The sequence below is a fragment of the Diceros bicornis genome, chromosome 21 (assembly GCF_020826845.1).
Source record: "Diceros bicornis minor isolate mBicDic1 chromosome 21, mDicBic1.mat.cur, whole genome shotgun sequence".
Lineage (NCBI taxonomy): Eukaryota > Metazoa > Chordata > Mammalia > Perissodactyla > Rhinocerotidae > Diceros > Diceros bicornis.
The window spans coordinates 47,406,276-47,424,227 of record NC_080760.1 but is presented as its reverse complement, the minus strand read 5'-3'; the positions used below and the strand labels follow the sequence as shown (position 1 = coordinate 47,424,227).

At 53.9% G+C, this 17,952-nt stretch overlaps 1 protein-coding gene across 1 annotated transcript in view; it reads left to right on the top strand.

Annotated features, from left to right (window-relative positions):
• Positions 1-8,439: 8,439 nt before the first annotated feature.
• ST3GAL1 (ST3 beta-galactoside alpha-2,3-sialyltransferase 1) overlaps positions 8,440-17,952 on the top strand; it is a 32,000-nt gene continuing 22,487 nt past the window's right edge. Inside the window, exon 1 of the mRNA XM_058564970.1 lies at positions 8,440-8,597. The gene's annotated coding sequence lies outside the window, so the exon portion shown is untranslated. The remainder of the gene's footprint in view (positions 8,598-17,952) is intronic.

The following is a 17,952-nucleotide window of genomic DNA, read 5'->3' as shown; positions in this document are numbered from 1 at the left end:
GCCTCCTCAGGTTCCTACTCCATCCCTGTCTGGCCCGATGACGTGGTGCCCTGCGTCCCTGCTGCTCCCGGCTGTGGTGGCCGCCCCTGGGCAGAGGAGGACCACGGAGCCCGGGCACGTGACACTGTCGGTGACGATGAGAAGATCAGACGCCTGTGCTCGGTGTGCCGAGGTGGCGAGACGCCTTCCATCCACTCTCTCACGGTTACTCCTGTTCCCATTCTTCGGAGGCAGAGACAGAGGCTCCAAACGCTTTCAGCACCGGTTTGCAGTAGGCCCGCAAGCACGCGGCAAAACCCGCAGCTGCCTTCAGAGGGCAGCGAGCCCCTCCAAAGGCCCACCCTCTGCCTCGGCTCATCTCTAACTGCATCCGCAGGTATTCCCCTCGCCTCCCGCAGCCCGGGTTTCATTTGATGTGAGACGAAATGAGAGGCGATGAAATATTTATTGGCCTCATGTCTGATCAGCGCCGTCACAGGAAAGCCCAGAGGAACACTTTGGAAAGTGGAGCTGGTGTTCAGAAGGCCACTAATTGGTTTGTTCACAAGGCTTCGTCTCTGATGTTGCAACATCCCCCGTGAAAGATGGTCCTGGCCTGGGAGCTCCGGTGGGAACAGGGGTGCGGCCGGGTTTCCCCAGGACAGAGCTGACCCAGAGGAAGGGACTCATAGGGAAATCGTGAGCAGCCTCTCCCTTTGCTAATTTGTTGGATGACATGTCACCGCCCTCCCGGGGTGACAAGATGGGGCTCTGCTTCCCTCTCTGACCCCGTCCTGTAAGATTATCCCTCTGCTCAGCGCGCTGGCACCGCACTGGCCTTCGGGCTGAAGACGACCAGCTCGTTTCTGCCTTGTGATCTCACTGACTCTCCCTCTGCCCGAGCTCCTCTCTCCTCGCCCCGTCTCTGCGTGGCTGGCTCATTTAGGGGCTCAGCCGCCAGCTCTCCCCGGTGCCGCCTTCCCTGACATCCACTGGCACGCCACCTCTTTCATTTCTGCAGAAGTGTTTCCCGTGCTCTGCCTGATTTGATGCGTGAGCTTCCAGAGGAGAGGGATTTGCCTTGTTCACTGTTGTATCACCAGCCTCCAAAACAGGGCACATCCGGGGCCCCAGTGAGTCTTTGCTCAATGACCGATGGCTTCTGGTTGCTCGTTATAAAGCCACGAGTTAGGACTAGGCAGTTGCTCAGGAGCCTCCCTGCTCTTGGAAAAGCTCTCTGAACTCGAGTGCACTGCACTTCCAGGGCTTTCTCTTCCTGACAGTCACTACTCAGACCAGCCTCATGCGGGGTCCCAGTTCCCTCCCAGCAGAGCCTGAGGCAGGGATTGGGTGCGCGTCGATTACTAGAGGTGCTCCCGGAGAAGGGGTGAGGGAAGCAGGAGAGGGTGGGTGAGGGACAGAGGCTGAGCAACCATGTGCCTCCAGCTGGAGTCGACCTTCAACCTGACCCCATGGGAGCCCTGATGTGCAAAGTGCGCCCACCGCGGGGTTGGTCCCACATGGAGGCAAAGGGAGCCAGTCTCATATAGCCCTGGGTCCCCCAGTCATTGCCTGGGGGCTGCCAGGGTGGGGGGGCCAGGGAGTGGTCACCTCCCAGACGAGGCAGCTCCTCTCTGGCTGGAGCAGGCCTCTGGAGCAAGGGCACTGTGAGCTGCTCGCAGCCAACACCCACAGCGGCCGAGGGGTGGTGGCCTGGCCCAGAAAGGGCCGTAGAGCTGGGCACCAACAGCATCCACCCCACAGGGCCCTGGCGCCTTCCAGGCAGCCTGAGCCCCACGGAGGAAACGAAAACCTGAAACCTGCCTTTCCAGGTGAAGTGACTCCCAGGGTCACTGGAAGTAACCTAAGGAACGTCTGAGGCTCTTGGTTACCCCGCCGTCCCTCCGTGCCACTCAGGTTTCCTGCTTCTCCTCCAGCCCAGAGAAGAAAAACATAATGGACTTTGTTTTCTTAGTGTACCTACTGTGTGCAGGAACTCGTCTGCGAGCTTTGCACATATTATCTTATTTAACTCTCCCAACAACCCCTCGAGGTGGGTCTTATAATCCCGGTGTCTGCAAGATGGAAGCCACGGCCCTCAAGGTAAATTAGCTTGCCTGAGGCCTCACAGCTAGAGAGTGGCAGCGTCAGAACCCCACCCAGGTCCTCTGGGCCAAAGCCTGTGATCCTCCCGCTCTCCACACTGCCTCCCTGAGCTTGGGTGGGGAGAGAAGAGGCACCCCTCCGTCTACAATCTTCTGAGCCTCCCACTTGCCCTTGGGGTAAGGCCAAACCTTTGGGCCTGGCTTCCTGAGCCCCTTTGTGTTTTGCCACCTTCCTTCCTATCCAATCCCATCCCTCAGGGTTGCCCGCTACCACCTCCTGCTGTAGTGTGAAGGGGAACTGGATTTGCCCAATACCTGAAATACTCACCCCTGTTTGGGGAGCCCTCACCATGTGCCCAGGCTGGGCTGTGCACTTCATATGGTTATCTTGTGGAATCCTCACAAGAACTCATGGGGTCAGCCCTGTTTTTCTTGCCTTAGAAATGAGGAATAGGAACTCGGAGAGGTGAAGGAGCTTGCCCCAAGTCTCGTAGCCAGTGAGCAGTAGAAGCGAGGATTGAACCCAGGTTGGCCTGGCCCCATACCCTCTGCTCTTTTCTACTAGACCCATGTTCTCCAACAGAACTTTCCCAGTCATGGCAGTGGTCTATATGTGCACTGTCCAGTCCAGTAACCACTAACCACATGAGGCTCTGAAGTGCTTGAAATTTGGCTCGTGTAACTCAGGAACTACGTCTTAGATTTTATTTAATTTTAATTAAAAATAGCCACCTGTGGCCCATGGCTGTGAGGAACTGTGAAAATCTTGAGATGTTACCCTACTTACAAGCTGACAAATTAGTCTGCTGGCAGAAGACGTGAGCTTCCTGGATCAGAGACAGAGGACGTTACCACTCACAGCAGACAGGCAGCCTGAACTTTGTGGGGGCCTCATTGCTACTTGCTGCTCGAGTTCCCGTGGCTTTCCTCCATAGACCGGACACCGTGATCTTTTACAATGGGCTGCAAGCAAACCTGCCCAAGTTTTCCCCTGGAGGGAGACACTGTCTCTATTATACCGGACGGTGCGCACACCTGAGCTGTGCTCTGGAGGGACGCACTGCCTCTATCTTCCATTCTCCATACATGCTTGAAAAGATGGTCCAGGAGAGGAGCTGTCGGTGCTTCTGCTCCTGAGACACAGAAATGCAAGAGACCCATGAAGAATTGTCTCTCGACAGCATTGGGCAGAACAGTCCTAGACTGTCTGCAGTGCCTACTCTGGGATGTTCCACGTGTGTTTCCTCATTCGCCACCCTCTGGGAGCCTATGGAGCTGGCCTCAGTTTCCCCATTTTGCGGATGAATAAACTGAGGCTCACTCCAATTACATTCCCTGAATGTTCAAATTGTGGCTCCTACCGATTACCCATTACTAACTCTGCCCCCCACCCTGAGGGGAAAGAAAACAGAAACTTGGGACGTTTGTCCTCCTTGCTCCCTTTCAAAACTTTACCCTACAAGACTCGGGAGTTCTTTTTCTCTTCTACCTTGTCATATTCTTCCTATCTTTTCAGAACCAGTGCCAGGCTCACCTCCTCCATGAAGCCCTCCTTGTCCAGCACAGCTTGTGCTGATCTCTCCTGTCTCTTCTCTAACACAGAGCATCCTGTCTCATACTCTGGACCGGCAGCTCTGGAGACCACGCCCGTGCCTTCCCACACCCGCTCTCCCCCTACAGGGCCTCGCGCAAAGCTTCGGGGAAAGCAGACCGACAAACAGGGACCCCCAGAAACAATCCAAAGCCCAGCAACTGCTGGTTTATGCCCTGAATTGATTCCACAGTGGACCACCCGCCTCCCGTTCCAGGATCCAGGGAGTGTGTGAGTGGGCTTGACTCTCCCAGAAAGAGAAGGGGAGGTTTTGAAGTGACTCAGAGAAGAGCTTGTTGAATTGCACTGAGTTTTGATAAATCCACCCACGAGGTCGAGAGGCTGGACGTTTGCTTCCCAGCCAGTGTCAGGAATGAGTCTCATTCCCTCCAGAGGAGCGGCATGCGGTGCCATGACGCCTGAGCTGGACGCAGGGGACCAGGGGTCTATTTCAAGGTACAGTGCTACCTGGCCGTGTGACCTTGGGGAAGACACTCCCCTTTTCCAGACCTCAGTTTCTCACCTATGAAGTGCGACTGGAGGGAAAAGAGCAGCCAGGTCCTCAAGGAGCCTTCTGCCCTTCCTTCTCGTCCCTGCTTCCTTGCCTCTGGGCCTGGGAGAGCCCAGCTTTGCCTTCATAAGAACCGAGTGCCTCCCTGCTGCCCCCACAGCCTGCTTCCTGCTGCCCCCCTGAGTGGGCCCAGCCCCCGCCCTGTAAAATGTAGCACTTGCTTTAAGGATGTGTTGGAAGAGGAGCTCTTGATTCGAATCCAGCCTCACCCTTCAGCCTTAACTCATCGCACCATCATCCTACTTGCCAACCATACTGCATACTTAGTGTCAGGCATTGTGCTGAGAACTTTCTATCCTCTCTCACTGACTCCTTGCAACAACCTTAGAACATGGGTGCTTTTATCTCTATTCTGCAGATGAGGAAACTGAGGCTTGGAGAAGCGAATCGCTTATCCAGAGCCACAGAGCTGGTGAATGGCAGAGCCTGGGCTGGCAGTCAGATCTCTTGACCGCCTACTCAGTTCTTATAAATTGCATTGTTGTTGGTAGGAGATAGAATAATTGCGAAGGGAACCCTGCATTTGTCAGCTTTGCTGCATAGCAAACAGTCCGCAAATCTCAGTGACTTACAACAAATGCTATTTCTTACTCACATTACGAGTAGACTGTGGGTCAACCACAGGTGGTCGACTGGCTCGGCGATGTTCCTTGAGTTTTCTTGGTCGAATGTCCAGGCTGAAGGTAGTCACTACTTAGGACATGCCATGCCCACGTCAGAACTGAAAGAGCCAGGCAATCAAATTTAAACCTTCGGCTTAGAGATGGTGCACGCCATATCTGCTCACACTCCGTTGGCCAAGGCAAGGGAGATGGCCAGGCCCAGCACCAACGGAGCAGGGAGCTGTAGTCCTCCCACAGTGAGGGGTGGGGGCAAGGGGCGGGTAATAAATGTTTGCATAATACAGTTGGCCACAAGCCACTGGGCTCTGCAGCCGGATGCGTGGGGCTGACTCCTGGCTCTGCCTCTTCAGAGTTGTGTGGCCCTCCGTGTGCCTCAGCTGCCTCATCTGTAACGGGGGTGGCAATTATAGCCGCGTATCAGGCTGCGAGGGCTGCCGTGACAAAGTGCCGCAAACTGGGTGGCTTAAACAACAGGAATGCATTTTCTCACAGTTCTAGAGGCTGGGAGTCCAAGATCTAGGTGCTGTCAGGGTTGTTTCCGGGGAGGCCTCTCTTCCTGGTATGTAGACAGCCACCTTCTCGCTGTCTCCTACACGGCCTTTCTTCTGCCTGGTCTCCCTCTTCCTATAAGGACGTCAGTCCTATGGGGTTAGGGCCCCACGCTTATCAACTCGTTTAACCTTAATTACCTCCCTAAAGGCCCTGTATCCCGATACAGTCACATTGGGGGTTAGGCCTCAACATATGACTTTGGGGGGATGCAGTTCAGTCCATCACAAGCCCCTAATCTGTAGGGCTATGGGATGATTTAGTGGGTCAGGCACTTAGGACAGTGTCTGCCTCACAGGGAGCACCGAAGAGATGCTAGGTTGCTATCTGTATTTGGTTGTAGTTTGTCCCACGTTGTCCTGATTGGACATCTCCCCACGATGATGATTCCTCATTCCATTTATCTTTATATCCTCGGCAATTATCTCAATTTCTGGCACAAACTAGATGCTCAGAAAATATATTTTTGGACTCCTACATAGTCCAACAGTTGATGGGAGCCAACCAGGGTTCGAGGGCCCCGGGCTGTGCTCCCAACTGTGTTACTGACCAGCGTGTGACATTGGGCGAGGCACTGTCTTTTTTCAACCAGGAGGATCCATCACATGAAGACAGAGGTGGTCTTGCGAGCAAAATCTCAGCATATTTCATTTTCCCATGGCCTTTTACACCAACATTTGGGCAATGTTCAGAGCTAAAGTCAACTCAGAGAGGTCCTTTTTTACGAAGAGGTTATTATAAACTTCAAAGTGGCCGTAATTCTCCAACCTCCCCCAGCTACTGTCCCCCACCTGCAAAGCACTGCAATGACCCTGTGTGACAGGGCTGGGCATGGCTGGGCATCGGGAGACCTTCTTCCCGCTGCTTTGTGTCCGGGGAGGTTTCTGCATCTGGCTTAGGTGTCTGGGCATGTTTTGATCTTGCTGACAGGCACAGAACCACGAGGCTCGGGGCGACCTCTTGGGATCCCATGGCAGCTCTCAAATACCTTGTGTGTCTGTCTCTCCTTCCTAATTCGTGTTACCTTTCCCACGTCCAGCCTTGCTTAGGAATGGCTGTGTCTGAGGTCGTTTGTTTAGCAGAGGGCTCCATTAGCCTGGGATGAAAAGATCAAAGGACGTGGGGACAGCTGGACTTTCCAAGTCCTCTGCCTGAGGTGGCTCAGCTCAGCAGTATGGGAGAGGAAAGCACCGTGTGAATGTTCTGGGCCTCCTCCCAGTTCACCACTAATTTATTGTTGGCATGATGAATAATTCAATATGTATTGACTCTCTCAGGCTTCATTTCCTCCTCTGAGAAATGGGAGCGATGACACTTGCCATGAGATATGCAATGTCTGGCCCAGAGTAGATGGTGATGAGGAGATGATGATGATGGTGATGGTGATGACGATGATGATGATGATGATGGTGATGAGATGATGGTGATGGTGATGGTGATGATGATGAAGAAATGGTGATATAATGATATGATGGTGGTAGCTTAGACCTTAGAGAGCAGTTAGCTACATGCCAGTCATGCTTTAAGCACGTCATGTATGTTGACCTTCTTAATCTTCTCAGCAACCCTAGGAGGTAGGCAATATCCCTACTTTACAGATGAGGAAATTGAGGCACAGTGGGTAAGTGACTCACTGAAGGATGCACAGCCAGGAGTGACAGTCCCCTAGCCACTGCAGGTACAGCCTTGAGGCTCACCTGATGTTAGTTATGCAGGACTGCGTCCTCCTCAAAGCTTCCCTGCATGTGGTGGGGGAAAGGGCATAAGCAACACATGTTGCTTCTTCTGGAAAGGAATTACTTTTGTGTGTGTGTGTGTGTGTGTGTGTGTGTGTGTGAGGAAGATTAGCCCTGAGCTAACATCCCGTGCCAATCCTCCTCTTTTTGCTGAGGAAGACTGGCCCTGGGCTAACATCCGTGCCCATCTTCCTCCACTAGAAAGTAATTACTTTTAATTAAACTCTTTCGTGATTTTCAAAAATTCCTCCTTTCGTGTTGTTTCCAAGGAGAGTCAGAGGCAGGCCAGGCCCATCCTGGGCACCAACTCCCTCCTTCTGGCTGAGGCGGCCGCTATGCAATGCTAATGTCCGTGGGCCTCCACGTCATCCATCGTTGACGTGCAGAGGTCAGCGAGCTCAGTGCACGGGTGTGGGTATGCTCAGAAGAGAGGGAGAGAAAGAAACCCAGGCCGTCCCGACCATTCAGAAAGTTCTTTTCATGCTTGCTTCCTCAGCACATATACTAAAATTGGAACCATACAGAAAGTTCTTTTCATCCCCACTCCCAGAGGGAAAGCATTTTACACATCTCACAGGTGACAAGAGGGAATACACCACATGGCTGCAGCTGCTGCAAGCCCAGGAGTTATTATTAATACCCCAGGCGGAATATTATTATTATCATTTGTTGTTGTTGTTGTTTAGGGAGGGCCCGCCCCCCACTCAGCATTTAGGAAGAAATCGGAGACAACAATAACATCTCCCTCATTCTCAGATTTAAGTACTCTCTCCCTTCACAAAATGCCCAGCAGTCTGTTTCCTGACAATTAGAATATTCCGGAGTCAGACTCCCTCCACCCCAACATGTGATCTGGGACTTACCACCAGCCCAGATGCAGGTACCACCTGCACGGGACTCTGTCCTCCGTCATGGGGGAGAGAAAGGCTTCCAGCCCTGCTCTGCTGCTCACCCCACCATGACCCGCCCAGCTCCTGAGCCCGTCTGAGCCTCGGTTCCTTCTGTCCGATGACAGGAGGCTGGAGTGTGCGGTTACACCGTGTGTGTGAAGCGCCTTAACCAGTGCAGGGCACCCTCCGTCTCAGAATTGGAGCTCGCCTGCTCTGGCCCGCTGTCTGGAGCAGGAAGTGGTGTGGAGGTCATGCGGGAGGAGCTTTCATTTACAGCTGGCACACGAGTCCCGAGGCTCGGGTCCCCTGCCGCCGGCCCAGCGCTCTGTAACTGACTGTTCCCCCACACACACCGGGGTGTGGTCCAGGGCTCGGTGGCTTCACGTTAGCACTTAGTATTCACTCCTGAGTCTGGCTGAGCACATTACCGGTGCTCTCTGGTTCAGTCTTCACGCCTGTTCCCTGCGGTAAGTCTGAGTATTTTTTTCTATTTTTCAGATGAAGAAACTGAGGCTCAGAGAGGTTCAGGAATGCCCCCGAGGTCACACAGCTGGTAAGTGGCAGAGCTGGGATTTGAACCCAGCTCTCTTTGACTGCAGAACCTGTGCTCTTACTGGCGCTGCTTTCTCTGCCTTCAACCGTGTTGAGATGATTGCCCCCTTCCCCTCAAGTGTGGGAGACCGGACTTGCTTATCCTATGTCTCCCATTAGCTCCCAGGACACGGTAGGCTCTGCGTACATACACGATGTTTAGAAGGCAGCCCTTTCTGAGCCCATGTGGTCGAGCAGTGTTCAGGAAATGGGATGCTGGTCAAATTGTTGGAAAGTTCTGGTCAACCGAGTATTTCCCCTTTTTGCCACCTTGAAATGCACGAATGGGTCGACCAACACGTACAAATGAGAAATGCATTCTGCGCCTGTTCTAAAGATGAGATGCTCCCTGCGCAGACTGTGTCTATAGACTATTTCGAAGATGGATGTGTCCTTCTTTGTGATTCAGAAAGTAGGACCTTGTCTTCGTGGTGGGAAGGAGGGCAGGGCAGGCGGTGGAGGTGAGGTCCAGCATGGGCCCCCGCACCCCACCCCACATCCAGGTAGGCACCACCATCTGCTGCTCTCTCCACCAGCCTCTCTTCTGCATCCTCGCCGTGGCTCTGACTACATGCATTTTCTCCTGGTCCTGCCGCTTCTCCTGTCCCCTCTCTCCCTCCCGTCACCAGCAACGCCTGTTGTCTCCTCTTCCTCATCCTTGACACCCACTCTCTTCACTGCGGAAGATTTCCTAGAACCTGTTTCTGAAAAATCTTTGAGAATGAACAAGCCCGACTTAGTAACATGACCGCAAATAAATGCCTGATTTGATTTCCGAAGTCTCCAGAGAAACCCCAGAGTGGGGGTGGAGGTGGGTGTACATTCTGGGGCCACCAGCACGGACAGTGGGTGTGGTCTGCTAAGGGCTTCGGTTTTCAGACCACTTTAGGGGTGGTGAGGCGGCCCAGCAGCTGGGCTAGTGGTCCCCACCCCGTGTCAACCGGAAAAGCTCGGTTTCAGTAGCTCGTTTCCGCTTGGGTAAGATCCAGTTTAAAGAAAATGTGAAAACCACTATCTAACAGCAAATGTTCATGTCCAGAAATCTGGAAAGCTGTTTCTGGCTCTGGCTCTGCCACATCACACTGTGTGGTGTTTGCCAAGTCCCTTCCCTTCACTGAGCCTTGGTTTCTCCACCTGTGCAGTGGGATATGGACCAAATACAGCTAAGCTAGACCCTAGGCTGTGGTTTCCTGGCTGGGGCAGCGGGGAGCCTTTGATGATGCTCATGCAGATTCCTGGGTTGACAGGAAAGAGCTGTTGGGGCAGGGAACTGAGAAGGGGTGTTGTTTGATAAAAACAACTCCATCCTCTGTGGGTTCCCCGGTCAGGACAGACCCAAGCCACGCACACCCCTGGGTTCAGGAATGAGCCCCCCGTGGCTGACAGAGGCCATTCCACCATTCCAGAGAAGTCAGACTCTGAGGCTCCAGGCTCTCCGGGAAACAGACCCAGGGACCCCACGGAAGCGCCAGGTGCCTCCCCATGTGCTGTGCACCCCACATCCTGCCCCAGCCGCACAGGAGCCCCGCAGGCAGGACTCACACTTGCTTGCACCGCTCTGGGCGGCTGTACAGATACTCTGTGGTTTTGCAGTATTTTTGGCTTTGTTGTTTTCGCAAAAGCCAAAGGAAGTCTGTAGGCCAAGCTGTGCCTCGCCCTCCCCGAGGACGGCTGAGCGGCTTGGTTGGGGACAAGCAGAGCTCAGCTGGGAGAGGAAACCTCCAGACACAAGGTCCAGAGGTCAGAAGGCACCTGCTCTGAGCTGCACCCTGTCCCGGGCCATTCATGGGCAGGGCTGGTCTGAGGTTGTCGTCGTAATCATCTCATTTTCCATAGGAGGAGGCAAGGTCCAGAAATGACCAAGACCCCCCACCTTTCACTACGCACAAACCAGAATGAACCTCTGCTCCCTGAGCTGGAGCACTTTTCCCTCTGCCTTCAGTCCACACGTATTTGAGGGGCTACCACTGTTCTCAGCAGGGGGACACAGCAGCAAGGGACCCAGATGAAGTCCCTGTTCTCCTGGTAGGAGGGAGCCAGACAGACAAAGAAGGAATTCAGTATACAATGGAGTGTCATTTTGTGGTTGTCTGTGAAGGAAAATGCAGTGGAGCAAGGGGCTAATGACAGTGATGCTGTTTTAGGCTCATCCGGGAAGGCCCCTCCAAGGAGGGCATTTGGACAGAACCGTGAATGCAGCGAGGGAGCAAGCCATGTGGCTTCTAGGGTAAGAACATTCTAGGTGAAGGGAACAACATGTGCAGGGGCCCTGGGGCAGGGAATTTGCTTATTGTACCATCACACTGTTTGATTCTGATTCTCCCCCACTCTCCCAGCAACATGGCTACTATTCATCTCGAATATTCCCTCCATCTGTCACCTCCAAATATCTAGGGGTGTGGCAGACAGCAGTGGTTGTGTAGCAAGAAAAATCAAACAGAATTAAATGAGGCAGAAGGAAGGTGTATCTCCAACAGGAAATTACTTGTCTCATTTCTTAATCCTCTTTGTACAGTTCACTCTCGGGTGACATTTAAAATAGGTTTATATTCTTGCTTTGCATGTATTCTCGAAACGCATGTTCAAACCAGTTCTATGAGTTTTTAGCGCACTGTAATCCACTATTTCAGGCCTATCTTCGCAAGCAAGGCAGGAACCTGGATTCCAAAACCACAGAAATAGAGCAAGAAGTCGTGTTAGGGCTGCACCACTGACTCGAGTTGACCTCAGGAGGGGAGCTGCAGCAGCAGAGCTGGGGGTGGGCTGGGGCATGGCCATTAGCAGGCTGGGACCTTAGGCAGGCCCGTCCCGTCTGGGGGCTCAGTTCACCCTGCCATCTGATGGCGGTATTGATGCCGGACTGGCTCCTGCTGGACAGCTCATGGGTCGGGCGTGCTGGAAGGGACATGCTTTGGAAGTTAGGGCCCCAGGTTCTATCTTGGTGCCACCAGACTCATGTAGCTTGGGCAAGTCAGGTCCCTTCCCTGAGCCTCAATGTCTTTACCTGGAAAAGGAAGCAGAAAGGTATGGGCCTCCCTGCCTTCCTCTGCAGTCCTGAAGTGCCGCAAGCCTTTGCCTCCTAGGCAGGCAGCAGCCAGGCACGGGGAGGGAGCCTTCCGGCAGCTCTCCTTTGATTCTGTGGACCTGTGGCCCTTAGCAGAGAGACGCCCAATGAAAGGGGCACGACCTTGGTGGTCCTGCCTCAGGCATTCAGATAAGAGCTTAGGGCGGTCCTCACCTCTCCCTGATCTGGGACCCGTGGCTCCAGAGCCGGAAGCTCATTTCTGTGAGCTTAGGAACGTCTCTCTTTCCTCAGGGCCCTGAAGGACTTATGCAGTCTTCCATTAACTGAATCTCATTCAGCTGGAAAAATAATAATCAGAAAGCAGTTCTGCCTGGTTAGCAGCCTGTGGGCTCCTTGAAAGTGTCCCATAAGGAATGCTCAAAAAGCTTCTGTCCCGTGAGACTCAGAGCCAGCCCTGCCTGCTTCCTCCCCAAGGAGCAGGCAGCCTGCTGGTCGACCAGCAAGCCCATTGTCCATCAGCGTCACTGCGTTATCCATCTGTCCATCTACCCATTAGACAGTCCACATGAGGGGCCGGGGCCAAGGGCACCATACCAGGACACAGAACTAAATAAGACACAGTCTGTGCCCTCAGTGGCAGTTCAGGCTCAACCCGCCCACTTTCTCCATTTGGTCGAATTCCAGAGAGTGCATGGCTGAGCTCATGCGCAAGGTCACAAAAACGCAAACATTCAGAAACTTTCACCTCTCTACATTGTCTGATTTGCCCGATGTCTGCCCCAAATTCATAGGCTTTACACGTTCTGTGTTTACTAGCTAAAACTAACGTCTCTCTCTTCAGTGAAATCAGATTTTCTTCTGCTCACTTCCATCCATTACGTCCGAGCCTCACCTGAATTCTGGGGGAAAGGGGAGGAGAGGGCTTCAGGGACGTGTTCGTGGGAAGGTGGTACTTGAAACGTGAAGTTCACTGGCCAGGAGGAAGCAGGAGACAGAAAGGGGCTCCATCAACAAGGGCGTTTCATTGATAATAACGTACTTTAATATGTGGAACGTGGAACAGCACAGGTGTAAGGTCTGGAATTTGACTTTATTCTACTTATGAGCTAATAAGTTAGCCTGTTAGTGTTTCATGGACGCTGGCGGAAGACAGGAGACTCCCGGGTCAGAGACGAGGGCCGTTATTACTCACGGCGCAGCCAGCAGCATTACAGTCTGGTCTGTGTTGGCTCCCTTCACCCCTGAGGCCACGGGAGCCAGGCAGATGGCCCAGGCAGATGGCCCAGGCAGACGCCTGCACGTGTGCTGGGCTGCAATACAGAACAGGAACCCTGAGCTTGGAGAATCCACCGTTGTGTAGCCAATATGAAGCAAGCCACTTTTTTGCCCCAGAGGGAGACTTTCCCTCATGTTTCATGATTGTTTACGGCAAACACAACCCTGAAAACTGACCCAGATAAAGAGCGGTCAAGGCCTTTTATTCTTAGCCTGCTCAGAAATCACGTATGAATGTGGGACCCGTGGAGGAGTGTCTCCTAACAGTAAGTCGGCATTGAAAGTCTGGATTTGAATCCCTGATCCAACACCTGCTAACTGTGAGATTAGGCAAATTGCAATCGCTGGGCTTCTTTTAACCTCAGTTTTCTTTTCTGTAAAATGGGGATGATACCCACCTTCAGGGGATTGTTAAAGATTGTGGAAGAGTACTCTTCTAGGAGCATGGTGGGAAACAAAACACAGTCTCTGAGCTCAAGGAACCTAGTTTCATGGAGAATCTTGTCAGCTATACACAAGGATATAATGTCAGAAAACAGAGGCAGGGGAAAATGCAGAGGGTGATACACACCATGATTCAGAGATACAGAAGGTTCAGAGGCAGTCTCTCCAAGGGACTGAGATTGACCCAGCACCCCAAGTTAAGTAGAGGGGATCTTAACATCTGTGGGAAGAGCATTCTGGGCAGGGCAGATAGCCTGTGCAAAGGCCCTGTGCTTGGCATGCTCATGGGAGAGCACAGGGGCCAGTGTGGCTCAAGCAGGGTGAGCACAGAAAAGGCATAGAGAGTGGGGCCAGAGAATAGGCAAGGAGCAGCTCTTGTAGGAGGGGGATGCTTTCTGGGGATGGTTCATTCCAGACGCTGCTCGTCGTCTGGGGCTCTCGCCCATCTCAGAACACAGGCGGGTGCTGGGCTCTACGTTAGCGGCCAGGTTGATCCTGCAATCTGAACCCCCCTGCTGGATATCACCAGAGGTTGTTCCCCTAACCCCGTCAGGAGCCTGTGGATGCCCCCGTGAAGCATGAGAGTTAAAATCTCCCCATGGAAGTCAAGGGACCTGAAAGGAAAGTTATCTCTCTAAGCCACACGTCAACTGTCTAAACCTCGGCCCCAGACCAGCCGGGACTCCAGCCTCCTTCTTGGCATAAGCTCTTTAGAACCAGCGACAGATCCCTGAGGCGGGGGTGGAGTGGGGCTTTCACAGTTCTGCATAGTCTTTCCTCTGTCACAATCGAGGCAATCCCTTTTGTTACTGGGGCAGGTGTCAGCCTGGACGGGCATGCTGTGCGACCCCCTAAACGCCTGACCACGTTACAGGCTTCAAAGGTTGTATGGATGTCTCTGGACTCTGAATTTAGCACCCTCAATCTACACACATAAGAAGCTTTGTGGATTTAAATTCCTTTTGTGCAGCTCAAAATATGAAAACACAGCCAGCACCTTCTCATATGACCCTAATCCGAGTTAATCGTGTTTCTTGGGGCGCTTCTCCAGCCCGCCCCTTCTGAACCGCGGTCTGTGCCTCAGGGAATCTGCATCTCCTCCTCCAGCTCCCCAGCCCAGGAGCAAGCCAGCGGTAGTGGAGTGAGAAGAGAGAAGAGGAAGATTAGCAAGCACGGGAAAGGGTCCTCCCAACCTGCCAGCGCTTCTTGGGTGTGGGGACATGGGCAAAGGGTCAAGTCAGTGCAGGAAGGAGTGGGGAAACTGAGGCCCCAGTGGAGACAGGCTTCCCAAGGCACCAAGATGGAGACCGGGCTGCTCTCCAGGCTCCAGGGGGCTTCGTGTGCACCCCCCTCCAGTCCAACCTCTATATGCCAGTTGTGTCACTACCATCTGCTGCTCACCAACCATCAATGGCTCTCCATTGCCTTCATCCCAAAGTCCATGTTCCTACAGACTTCCACGACCTGGCCCCCGCCCATCGTGGCCACTCTGAAGGGCTCCCTGTTTTCCATGACTCTATCCTGTCCTCCATCTCCATCGCTGGAAGCTGCCTGGCTTACGCCACCCTTCCACTCTCCCCTGTGAGTGCCAAAGCTCCCCTGTCTTCAAAGCCCATCTCCATGGCCACCTCCTCCACAGAGCCTTCCCTGTCCTTCAGTTGTTACCAACCTGCCACTTCCAAATCACTGGGGCCCTTGGCGTTCCTCCTTAGAGGTGTTGGTCCCTCACGGGCAGAGTTGTATGTATGAACTGCCATGTGCTAGATCCTGGAGCTGGGCCAGCCGGGCTTCACTACCTAGTGGTGGAGAGAGACCCGCCACCTGGTGTGTTCAGTGAAATATTATAGGTGTCCTCACAGGCCCAGGTGAGAGGCCGGGCAGTGTAGCATCGAAGAGCAGGCTCGGGGATCAGCCCCAGCCCTTCCTAGATGTGTGACCTTGAGAAAGCTACCTAAGTCCAAGGGCCTCAGCTTTCCCATCTGTAAAATGGGGTTGATAGTACTACCTCCCCCATTGGACCCTGGGGAGTCCCTGAGAAGCTGCGTAGCCTGGGGATAGCTCAGCCTCTCAGAGCCCAGCCTCCTCCTCTCCTGCAGAGCAGAGCTAAGGGTACCCACCCCAGAGATCGACTGGGTGCCTTGCCAGGTGCCCGGCCCAAAAATGTGTTAGATATTGACCCTGCAGGATGGGCAGACTGCACGGACAGGATGGGGAGGCGGCTGGGGCTGCCAACCAATCCAGAGAGAGACAGAGAAGAGACTACTAGTGGCCACCAGGTCTGCTTAGAGATGTTCTGTGGGCCTTTGTCCACAGGAAAAATAATGAGCATTCTCTGATAGCTCGATATTTAAGTCTAGCGGGAGTCAGAGAGCAGATGAGTGAGGCGAATCCGTGGCAGAGAGGGGCCCAGGAATGGGTGGGGGTCAAACCACATTCCCCACCTGTAGCAGCCAGGGGCTAAAGGGGGCTTGCCCTGTGGCTCCCTGCTGCGTCTGCTATGATCCTGTAGGAGGCAGTGCTGGGGAGGTGGCTGGTGGTTGGCACCTGGGAGGCTGGGGCTGGGGCTTGTTAGAGCGCCCCCTAGTGGGACCTGGAATTTGGTGAGCCTGGAACCTTGTGGTGCCCAGGGGGAGCCCAGGTTCTGTCCCTGCCATGGGCCATCTCAGTGGCCTGAGCCTGGACAAGAAGACCTCCTGATGGGTGAGTTCAGGGCAGCAGTGGGAGCAGGGTTGGGAGCATTCCAGAAAGAGCAGCTACTGGAGGCGGGAGGGGAGCTGGGGCTCAGGGGATCCAGCTGGCTCTAGCCAGCTCTTCGTGCCAATCCTCTGCGGCTCCCAGAGCTGTTCCTGGAGCAGCTTGGTTCCCTGGGGTGGGAGGCAGGGCTGCCTGCAGGGCACGCCTCCAGGGGGTGCCGCTTGCATAGACTTTGGAGTTATGAAACTGGCAGGACTGTGAGGCCTCCTTCAGCATCCTGGGAGGATGCAAATGATGCCCTCACAGTGGGCCACTGAGGGCAGTTTAGTGGAGGGTTATTCACAAGGGCGTGGTCTGGGGTAGGGAACCCACAAGGACAGTGTGGTTCCTGGGGATGGAAACAGTGGGGTGTTTCCCCAGCCCTAGGCCGAGGACGGAGATAGACCTGGACTCCAAGACAGAGCCAATGACAGGAGCAAGAGGCCAGCCCATGGCTGCCCCACAGGGAGGGGGCCAGGGCCCCCCCACCTCGGTCTGGTTTCTCCCTACAACCTCCTGCCTGCGTTCCCATGGGCCAAACCCCCCAGAAACCAGCCAGCGGGGGAGCCCATAGATGCAGGCCCCAGTGCCAGCCCCTGAGCACAGAGCAGCATGGGAAAGGTGGAGGGAACGTCTGGAGGGAAACCCCCGGTGCCCAGCTCCCTGCCTGAGCCCCGCGAAGGTCTGGGTGCACTCCTTCAGCCCGCCCTGGCAGGCAGGACCAGGACGTGGGAGGTGCCTTTCTGTCGGCCCTGGCTTTGCCTCCTACCAGCATGATGTAGGCAAGCCATGACCCCCCTGGGGCCTGATCAGGAGACGCCACTGCTTCACACCCTGCAGGGGCTTCCCAGGCTCCCAGGATGGGGCCCCAGCCCTTATGTGGCACCAGACCCTGCCTGACCCAGCCCCGCCCTCCAGCCCCATCTTGCATCTTTGTCTCTGGGTTTCTGCTCCACTCGACCTTCTCTTTTTCAGTTCCTTTGGACTTGCCTGCCCTCCGCGACAGGCCTTCGCACCTGCAGCTTCCCCTGCCTGGAGGCTCTTGTCCTCTGCCTAGTTACCTGTCCATCCCACAGGCCTCAGGCCATTACCACCTCCTCGGGACATCCACCAGCTCCAGCCTGTGCCCACTCCTCCATAGCACTGAAGGTGGCTGTATCAGGCAGGGTTCTCCAGAGAAATACAACCAGTAGAATATATGCACATGTATATTAAGAGATTTATTTTCAGCAATTGGCTCATGCGATTGTGGAGCTGGCAAGTTCAAAATCTGTATGGCAGGCCAGCAGGCAGGAGACTCAGGCAAGAGCTGATGTTATGGCCTTAAGGATAAAATCTGTCGGGCAGGCCAACAGGCTGGAAACTCAGGCAAGACTTGATTTCTCTGTTATAGTCTTGAGGCAGAATTCCTTCTCCGGGAAACCTCAGTTTTTGCACTTAAAGCTTTCAACTGATTGGACAAGGCCCACTCACATTATTGAGGATAATCACCTTTATTTAAAGTTGACTGGTTATAGACGTTAACCACATCTATAAAATACCTTCACAGCAACACCTGGACTAGTGTTTGACCAAACTACTGGGCACCGTGGCTTAGCCAAGTTGACACACAAAATTTAACCATCACGGCTATTGTAAATTTTTTGTGTAATTTCTTAATAATCTCAGCGTCGGCCCGACTCCATAACATTAAGTTTCAGGAGGGCAAAGACGAAGGTCATTTACTTTGTCCGAGCGTTGTTTTGTCCGGCACTTAACAGAGCGGCTGCTACATAGCAGCCCCCCATAAATTATTGCGTGAAAGAAAAGTAGCAACAGAGAGACTCTGCAAAGGGGGTGC